This window comes from Nerophis ophidion, unplaced genomic scaffold, assembly GCF_033978795.1.
Source record: "Nerophis ophidion isolate RoL-2023_Sa unplaced genomic scaffold, RoL_Noph_v1.0 HiC_scaffold_45, whole genome shotgun sequence".
In the NCBI taxonomy this organism is placed as follows: domain Eukaryota; kingdom Metazoa; phylum Chordata; class Actinopteri; order Syngnathiformes; family Syngnathidae; genus Nerophis; species Nerophis ophidion.
The window spans coordinates 466401-476438 of NW_026906967.1; the positions used below are offsets into that span (position 1 = coordinate 466401).

Below are 10038 nucleotides of genomic sequence, written 5' to 3' on the forward strand. Positions count from 1 at the left end.
ACCCCATCACTGTGTTTTAATGTAATTAATAGGATGGTTGTGTGGGCAGGACAATACCGGAGAGTCTCCAGTGGAGACTTAATGAAACGACAAGAAAATGAACACGAATACATTTTTTTCCGATATATGATCAAAATATTCCCAGACGGCGGAAATGATCTCCAACGATGATAAATGACAAAAAAAAAAAAACAACGACAGAAGTGAGGCGATTCTGTTGGCAGCAGCATCTCCTTGACAGATGCACTTCCTTATTGTTAAGTGTTGTACTGTTGTACGCCCTTACTCATTGTGTCCATTAGAGGGCAGTGTTTACCTCTGTGTTACCTGACACCTATGTTTCCTGTTCCGGGGTCCTGAGTTCAATCTGTGTGTCTAGCGGCAGCATATTTACGATGCTGCCGATACAATAAATATATCTACAAGACCAAAGGCAAAGTGTGTCTCATGAGAGTTTGGCTACATCTCCACCGCAACGCACGATGCTCATCACTTATAAACACAGTTTGGCGCGCAGGTGCCAGTGCGACACAGTTCGCGTATCGGTCACGTGACCCAAACAGCTCATGATTGGTCACGTGACTTTCTAAAGGCGGCACGCACACCGACACAAGGTTTCGAGAGGACTCTAACGGGAGAAGGAAGCTTCAGGAAGGAGAGACGCGGAACTACTAAGCATTTGGAGTGAATTTGGCGGCGGCGAGAGTGTCTAAATCTGTTTTGGCGGTTGAGCATAAGCTGTTTTGTGACTGGATGGAGATGGAAGGGGATAGTGACGGGATGTATGAGGATAGTATGGAAATGGATAGGACTAGAGGGGAGAGAGGAAAGAAGGGGAGAGGAGGGAGTGAAGGAAAGTCGAGTGCGAAAAGAGTGCATGAAGACGATGAAGAGGTTGATAAGAGGAAAAGGGTTATGATGGATGAATATAAGATCATTTATACATTTAAATCAAACCAAGATATGAATGACATTAGTTTGATGACACTGGTTAAGGGATTAAAGAAGGACATTGGAGAGGTGGAGATAGCGAAGGTGCTCAGGGACGGACGGCTGTTGATTAAATGCAAAAATGGAGAGCAAAAGAACAAAGCAATGCGATTGCAAAAACTGTGCAACAAAATAATAAAGGAAAACATCGAAGTGGGAGAACGAAAGGGGGCAAGAGGAGTCGTGACAGGACTCCCAAGAGGAGAACATTTAGATGATCTGAAAAGAGAAATAAAATGAGGAACTGTCACTATGATGAAAAGAATGATGGCATTTAGGAACGGTGAAAAGACTGAGAGTGAATCCGTGCTAGTGCAATTTGCAGAGGAGGTCCTACCAGAGAGAATCATGATTGGGTATCTAAGCTTCTATGTTAGAGCTTACGTGCCACCCCCAGTACGTTGTTTCAAGTGCCAACGCTATGGGCACATAGTAGTGTGTGTCATGCTAAGATGAGATGTGGACGGTGTGGAGGGGAGCATGAATATGGACAATGTGGAGAAAATGAACAGGTCAAGTGTTGTAATTGTGGCGGGAATCACACAGCAGCGTATGGGGGCTGCATCAGAAGAAAACAGGCAACAGAAGTACAGCAAATCAGAGTTGAAAGAAATATTACATACACAGGGGCAGTTAAAATAAGAAATCAAGAAAGTGCAGAACAGGACAGAAGTGAAAATAGTTCAAGAAATAAAAAACAAGAGGCAGCAAATACAGGAATTTCCATGGATAAACTAGTTGTATTCCTGGCTTACGTGATAAATTGTACAGAACAGGCTAGAAACAAGACTGAGAAAATCAAAATAATCGTCAAAGCAGCAGCAAAGTTTTTAAATTTAAAAGAACTATCCTGGGAACAGGTGCAAGGTGAGCTACAGAGAGTAGACGGGACCGAGTCATGTGACCACAATCCAACGCCATGTTCATTGTTCAGTGGAATGCCAGAAGTTTGATAGCAAACGGACAGGAATTAAAGGGATATATTAATAATATGAAAAATAAACCACATATAATATGTATTCAAGAAACATGGCTGAAGCCAAAATTAAACTTTATAATAAAAGGATATATAACGATACATAAAGATAGGAATGATGGGCAAGGAGGAGGATGTGCCATATTTATTAAGGAAGACATGCAATATTCAATATTAAAAGTAAAACAAGAACTAGAGATAGTAGGAGTAGAAGTATGGAATAATAAAGAAAGATACAAAGTACTAAACTTCTATAATCCATGCAAGAAATTAGAAATTCACCAACTAGAAACAATAATGGAGCACTGGAGTGGCAATATTATTTGGTGTGGTGACTTTAATGCACATAGCACAATGTGGGGTGAAAGGGATGACTGGAATGGGGAAACATTGGAAGCACTTTTGGAGGAAAAAGAAGTGGTGTGTGTGAATGATGGGTGGGGAACAAGGTTAGATGTCGTCACGGGTAAAGAAACAGCAATAGATTTAACACTAGTGTCACAAGGGTTAGCAGGAAAGGTGGAGTGGGAAGTAAATAAATACAGCACAATGGGAAGTGATCACTATCCAATCTTCATTCACATAAACATAAATCATAGGACAGAAAGCACTAGGATAGAAGGAAGATGGAAGTATAATCATGGTGACTGGGGGAAATTTAGGGAAATTACCGACATAACTTTAAAGGAAGTAGATATAAATCAAGATATTGAACAATTAAATACAGATATTACGGGGTGCATAATAGAAGCAGCCGAACAGAGCATACCAAGGAATAGTATAGGGAGAAGAAGGAAGATAGTGCCGTGGTGGACACAAGAGTGCACAGATGCAATACAAGAACGGAATAGAGCATTTAGAATACTGAGAAGAACACATCATTTCCAAGACATGATCCAATATAAAAGGCATCAAGCTAGAGTAAGGTATGTTATTAAAAAAACAAGAAAACACCATTGGAGAACTTTTTGTGAAACACTAAATAGAACTACTCCTTTAAGCCAAGTGTGGGGAATGATCAAGAGAATGTCAGGGCTCAGAAAAGAACATAAACATCATGTGATGAAAGATGGAACGCGGAGTGTGGGAGGAAATAAAGAAAAAGCAGAACTTTTAGCAAAAACCTTTGTTAAAGTGCACAGTAATGATCATTTGAGAAATGTAGAAAAACAAAAGAGAGAAGAATCAATTAGTTTAAATATTGAGGATATGAAGGAAGACAACGATAATAGTTTTACCAACACTATGGATATGACATTTTCTTTGGATGAAATGGTTCCAATTTTAAAAAAATTTAAAAATACGACGCCAGGGAAAGACCTGGTGAGTTATCAAATGATCAAAAATGTAGGTAGCATCGGCAAAGAAGTGGTCTTGAAATTATATAATAGGATATATGAAGAAGGAAAATGAGCAGCTGAGTGGAAAACAGCTGTAATAATTCCAATATGCAAGTCAGGGAAAGATCCGGAAGAGGCAGGAAATTATAGGCCGATAGCATTGACCTCAAATTTGGGCAAAGTAATGGAAAAAAATGATTAATGAAAGATTAATATATTATTTAGAGTCAAAAGAAAATATAAAAAAACTACCAAAGTGGTTTTCGCAAAGCAAGAAGCACAAATGACCCAGCAGTGCAGCTGGAAGAGGAAATTAGAAAAGGACAAATAAATAAAGAAAGTATAATTGCGGACTTGGAGAAGGCATTCGACCGTGTCCCTCGGGAAGTCCTGTGGGGAGTGCTCAGAGAGTATGGGGTATCGGACTGTCTGATTGTGGCGGTCCGTTCCCTGTACGATCAGTGCCAGAGCTTGGTCCGCATTGCCGGCACTAAGTCGAACACATTTCCAGTGAGGGTTGGACTCCGCCAAGGCTGTCCTTTGTCACCCATTCTGTTCATAACTTTTATGGACAGAATTTCTAGGCGCAGTCAAGGTGTTGAGGGGTTCTGGTTTGGTAACCGCAGGATTAGGTCTCTGCTTTTTGCAGATGATGTGGTCCTGATGGCTTCATCTGACCGGGATCTTCAGCTCTCGCTGGATCGGTTCGCAGCCGAGTGTGAAGCGACCGGAATGAGAATCAGCACCTCCAAGTCCGAGTCCATGGTTCTCGCCCGTAAAAGGGTGGAGTGCCATCTCCGGGTTGGGGAGGAGACCCTGCCCCAAGTGGAGGAGTTCAAGTACCTAGGAGTCTTGTTCACGAGTGAGGGAAGAGTGGATCGTGAGATCGACAGGGGGATCGGTGTGGTGTCTTCAGTAATGCGGGCGTTGTACCGGTCCGTTGTGGTGAAGAAGGAGCTGAGCCGGAAGGCAAAGCTCTCAATTTACCGGTCGATCTACGTTCCCATCCTCACCTATGGTCATGAGCTTTGGGTCATGACCGAAAGGATAAGATCACGGGTACAAGCGGCCCAAATGAGTTTGGGTCTCTCCCTTAGAGATAGGGTGAGAAGCTCTGTCATCCGGGAGGAACTCAAAGTAAAGCCGCTGCTCCTTCACATGGAGAGGAGCCAGATGAGGTGGTTCGGGCATCTGGTCAGGATGCCACCCGAAGGCCTCCCTAGGGAGGTGTTTAGGGCACGTCCAACCGGTAGGAGGCCACGGGGAAGACCCAGGACACGTTGGGAAGACTATGTCTCCCGGCTGGCCTGGGAACGCCTCGGGATCCCCCGGGAAGAGCTGGACGAAGTGGCTGGGGAGAGGGAAGTCTGGGTTTTCCTGCTTAGGCTGCTGCCCCCGCGACCCGACCTCGGATAAGCGGAAGATGATGGATGGATAATTGCGGTATTTTTTGACATAGAGAAAGCGTATGATATGTTGTGGAAACAGGGGTTGCTGATGAAACTAAATAAGATTGGGATTAGAGGAAGAATGTACAGATGGATAAAAGACTTTTTAACAAGTAGAACATTATTAGTAAAAATAGAGAATGAATATAGCAGAGAATACGAAGTGGAAAATGGGACCCCACAGGGGAGTATAATAAGTCCAGTACTATTTTCCATCATGATAAATAAAGTTTTTAGTGAAGTGGAAGGGTTAGTGGAGGTGGCATTGTTTGTGATGATGGAGTGATGTAGAAGAGAGGTAGAAATACACATCATATAGAAAAGAAGATTCAAAAAGCGGTAAATAATATTCAAGGCTGGGGAACGGCTTGGGGTTTAAGATTCTCTGTTGGAAAGACAAAAGTCATACATTTTACGAAGAGGAAAGTACAAAACAAGCTCCAAATAAAACTCTATGGAGAAAACATAGAAGAGGTACAAGTATTTAAATATTTAGGAATATGGTTTGATAAAAATATGAACTGGTCAACCCACATCAGCAAGATAGTGGAGAAAAGTAAAAAGGTGTTAAATATAATGAGGGCTTTGAGGGGTAAAGATTGGGGGGCTGATAGGTTGACATTGAAAACAATATATATCACTTTAATTCCATCTGTTATCGACTACGGATGCATTATTTATCAATCTGCTTCAAAAACACTACTTGGGAAAATAGACCGGATCCAGTCGCAGGCGTTAAGATTATGTTGTGGAACTACTAAATCTACTCCAGTGGCAGCATTACAAGTAGAAATGAATGAAAAACCTTTGGACATGAGGAGAGATCAACTCTCAGCGGTTTATTGGGCAAACTTAAAAGGATCCAAGCAAGGACATCCAACCCGTCAAGTGCTAATAAACTGCCAAGAAAAAGGGAAGAAAAAAATGAATAGTTTTGGGTGGATAATAGGAGATATATGTAACAAAACACAAATTGACCATATTAAAGTTAGCCCTACAGTACCAATTCCTGCAATACCACCGTGGATGTATGACAACCCAAAGGTAGACATGCAGTTCCTGAAGAATAGACATTTAAATAGTTACCAAATAGAACAATGGATTGAGGGAATGTTTTTTGATAACATCATGATATTCACAGATGCATCAAAAACTATAAATAGTAAAGTAGGAGCTGCTGCAGTTATCCCACAGAGAAATATAGTGTTAAATAAAAGAATCAGTGATAAACTGTTTTTACGGGGGAATTGGTAGCAATTTATATGGCAGTTAACTGGATAGAGGAAAACAAAGCAAGGAAAGTAGTCGTGTGCTCGGACTCCAGCAGTGCTTTGATGAGCATAAAAAACATAAGATCAGAAACAAGACTAGATATAGATTATGAAATAGTTCAGGTAATCTACAGAATAAATAAAGCGGGAGGTGTGGTAACATTTCTCTGGGTTCCTGCTCATGTAGGAGTTGAGGGAAATGAGTTAGCTGATGGATACGCAAAAAAAACAAGCACTAAAACAGAAGTAAACATGGAGATGAAGCACAGTAAAGAAGAAGTGAAGAGCATAATTAAGATAGAACACAATAAAAAGTGGCAGGATAATTGGAATAAGGAAACAAAAGGTAGAGAGTTTTACAAAGTCCAGAGGAGAGTAGGTGTCATGAGAGGAGGAATAGAAATAGGAAAGAAGAAGACATTATTACTAGAATGAGATTAGGACATACATATCTAAATAGTTTACTAAAATTGATTGGACACATAATACAGGACTGTGTGATTCTTGCCATCAGATAAAAAATAATGACCATGTTTTAATACAATGTAAGAAATACAATAGAGAAAGTGATCAATACTGGAAAGTAGGCTGGCGAAAGAAAATATTAGGTTAGCAGTGGGAGATATATTAGGATTTAATTCAGAACACATAGGATATAAAGCAATATAAACATATTTAAAAAAACACTGGGTTAAATAAAAGAAAATAAAGTAGGGATCCATCTCGGTCCACACTCCATTACAGTAGGTGGCGCTAATGCACACCACAAGGTTGCTTGCCAACCGCCATAAAAACATAAGAAAAAGGAGTGATGGGATCAGCAGTTATTTTGACTATACTGAATAACTAGAATCATTTCCTGAGATTGATTCGTTCAAAAAATTCGATCACTGAATCACTTCTGCAGCAGCAGTTCTGTGTGCAGGTCGGCGAATCATGAGTCAGTCAGTAACAGCTTCCCCAGCGGCAGATCTCAGTGTGTGTCAGTTGGCGAACGACACAAGCCCTCAACACCCAATGAACGACAAAAGCCCTCGGCGCCCAATGAACGACACAAGCCCTCGGCGCCCAATGAACGACACAAGCCCTCGGCGCCCAAAGAACGACACAAGCCCTCGGCGCCCAAAGAACGACACAAGCCCTCGGCGCCCAATGAACGACACAAGCCCTCGGCGCCCAATGAACGACACAAGCCCTCGGCGCCCAATGAACGACACAAGCCCTCGGCGCCCAATGAACGACACAAGCCCTCGGCGCCCAAAGAACGACACAAGCCCTCGGCGCCCAAAGAACGACACAAGCCCTCGGCGCCCAATGAACGACACAAGCCCTCGGCGCCCAATGAACGACACAAGCCCTCGGCGCCCAATGAACGACACAAGCCCTCGGCGCCCAATGAACGACACAAGCCCTCGGCGCCCAATGAACGACACAAGCCCTCGGCGCCCAATGAACGACACAAGCCCTCGGCGCCCAATGAACGACACAAGCCCTCGGCGCCCAATGAACGACACAAGCCCTCGGCGCCCAATGAACGACACAAGCCCTCGGCGCCCAATGAACGACACAAGCCCTCGGCGCCCAATGAACGACACAAGCCCTCGGCGCCCAATGAACGGCACAAGCCCTCGGCGCCCAATGAACGACACAAGCCCTCAGCACCCAATGAACGACACAAGCCCTCGGCACCCAATGAACGACACAAGCCCTCGGCACCCAATGAACGACACAAGCCCTCGGCGCCCAATGAACGACACAAGCCCTCGGCGCCCAATGAACGACACAAGCCCTCGGCGCCCAATGAACGACACAAGCCCTCGGCGCCCAATGAACGACACAAGCCCTCGGCGCCCAATGAACGACACAAGCCCTCGGCGCCCAATGAACGATACAAGCCCTCGGCGCCCAATGAACGACACAAGCCCTCGGCGCCCAATGAACGACACAAGCCCTCGGCGCCCAATGACCGACACAAGCCCTCGGCGCCCAATGAAGGACACAAGCCCTCGGCGCCCAATGAAGGACACAAGCCCTCGGCGCCCAATGAAGGACACAAGCCCTCGGCGCCCAATGAAGGACACAAGCCCTCGGCGCCCAATGAAGGACACAAGCCCTCGGCGCCCAATGAAGGACACAAGCCCTCGGCGCCCAATGAAGGACACAAGCCCTCGGCACCCAATGAACGACACAAGCCCTCGGCGCCCAATGACCGACACAAGCCCTCGGCGCCCAATGACGGACACAAGCCCTCGGCACCCAATGAACGACACAAGCCCTCGGCGCCCAATGAAGGACACAAGCCCTCGGCGCCCAATGAAGGACACAAGCCCTCGGCACCCAATGAACGACACAAGCCCTCGGCACCCAATGAACGACACAAGCCCTCAACACCCAATGAAGGACACAAGCCCTCGGCACCCAATGAACGACACAAGCCCTCGGCACCCAATGAAGGGCACAAGCCCTCGGCACCCAATGAACGACACAAGCCCTCGGCACACAATGAACGACACAAGCCCTCGGCACCCAGTGAACGACACGCACAGTGACTGAACGAGAGCCTCAATGTGACGTTCTCCTCCGCGACACAGTCAGTTCTCTGTGTCAGTAGGTCCGCGAATCCTGATTCTGAATAAGTGAGTGAGTGCAGCGTGAACGTGAGTCACGTCTTCAGCGACAACCAGTCAGTTCTTGTAGGTCCGTGAAGCGAGCCTGAATCACTCAGCTACGGTTCTGTGGGCCAGAGGGCGACAAACGTGAATCGCTCTCTGCAAAAGCAAATATTAAATTAAGAAACCCTTAACAAATGCCAACATAAAAACTAAATGTTCTGTAGCCTAAGTTTAAAAATATAACAAAGAAAATGTAAACTTGAATATGCAAACAAAAAAAAAAATACCTTCAAAATAAAACAAATAAATTAAGAGGCAGAAATGCCAACATGAAAACTAAATGTTCTGTAGCCTACGTTTTAAAAATATAACAAAGAAAATATCAGCTTAAATGTGCAAACAAAAATAAAATAAAAGGCCACCTTAAATAAAACAAAACAAATATTAAACCAAGTGCCCGAAATGCCAACATAAAAACAAAAAATTCTGTAGCTTACATTGAAAAATATAAAAATGGAAATATTGCCTTCGGCCCGATTGTAGCTGAGATAGGCGCCAGCGCCCCCCGCGACCCCAAAAGGGAATAAGCGGTAGAAATGGATGGATGGATGGATATCAACTTAAATATGCAATAAAAATGTTATGTGTTGAGATAATGGAAACGGGGCGCGTGTGTGTGTGTTTATTTTCACGTGGCTTGAGTCAACATCAGCCGTTAGCTTGGAGAATGAATGGAGAAGGGATGTCAATGGCATGAAATATATCTTGGAGAATGAATGGAGAAGGGATGTCAATGGCATGAAACATATCTTGGAGAATGAATGGAGAAGGGATGCCAATGGCATGAAACATATCTTGGAGAATGAATGGAGAAGGGATGCCAATGGCATGAAACATATCTTGGAGAATGAATGGAGAAGGGATGCCAATGGCATGAAACATATCTTGGAGAATGAATGGAGAAGGGATGCCAATGGCATGAAACATATCTTGGAGAATGAATGGAGAAGGGATGCCAATGGCATGAAACATATCTTGGAGAATGAATGGAGAAGGGATGCCAATGGCATGAAACATATCTTGGAGAATGAATGGAGAAGGGATGCCAATGGCATGAAACATATCTTGGAGAATGAATGGAGAAGGGATGCCAATGGCATGAAACATATCTTGGAGAATGAATGGAGAAGGGATGTCAATGGCATGAAACATATCTTGGAGAATGAATGGAGAAGGGATGCCAATGGCATGAAACATATCTTGGAGAATGAATGGAGAAGGGATGCCAATGGCATGAAACATATCTTGGAGAATGAATGGAGAAGGGATGCCAATGGCATGAAACATATCTTGGAGAATGAATGGAGAAGGGATGCCAATGGCATGAAACATATCTTGGAG

General features: G+C 44.1%; 1 protein-coding gene across 1 annotated transcript in view; it reads left to right on the forward strand.

The window, feature by feature from the left end:
- The window catches only part of LOC133546839 (oocyte zinc finger protein XlCOF6.1-like), a 267073-nt gene that overhangs the window by 229806 nt on the left and 27229 nt on the right, over positions 1-10038 (forward strand). The window lies entirely within an intron of this gene.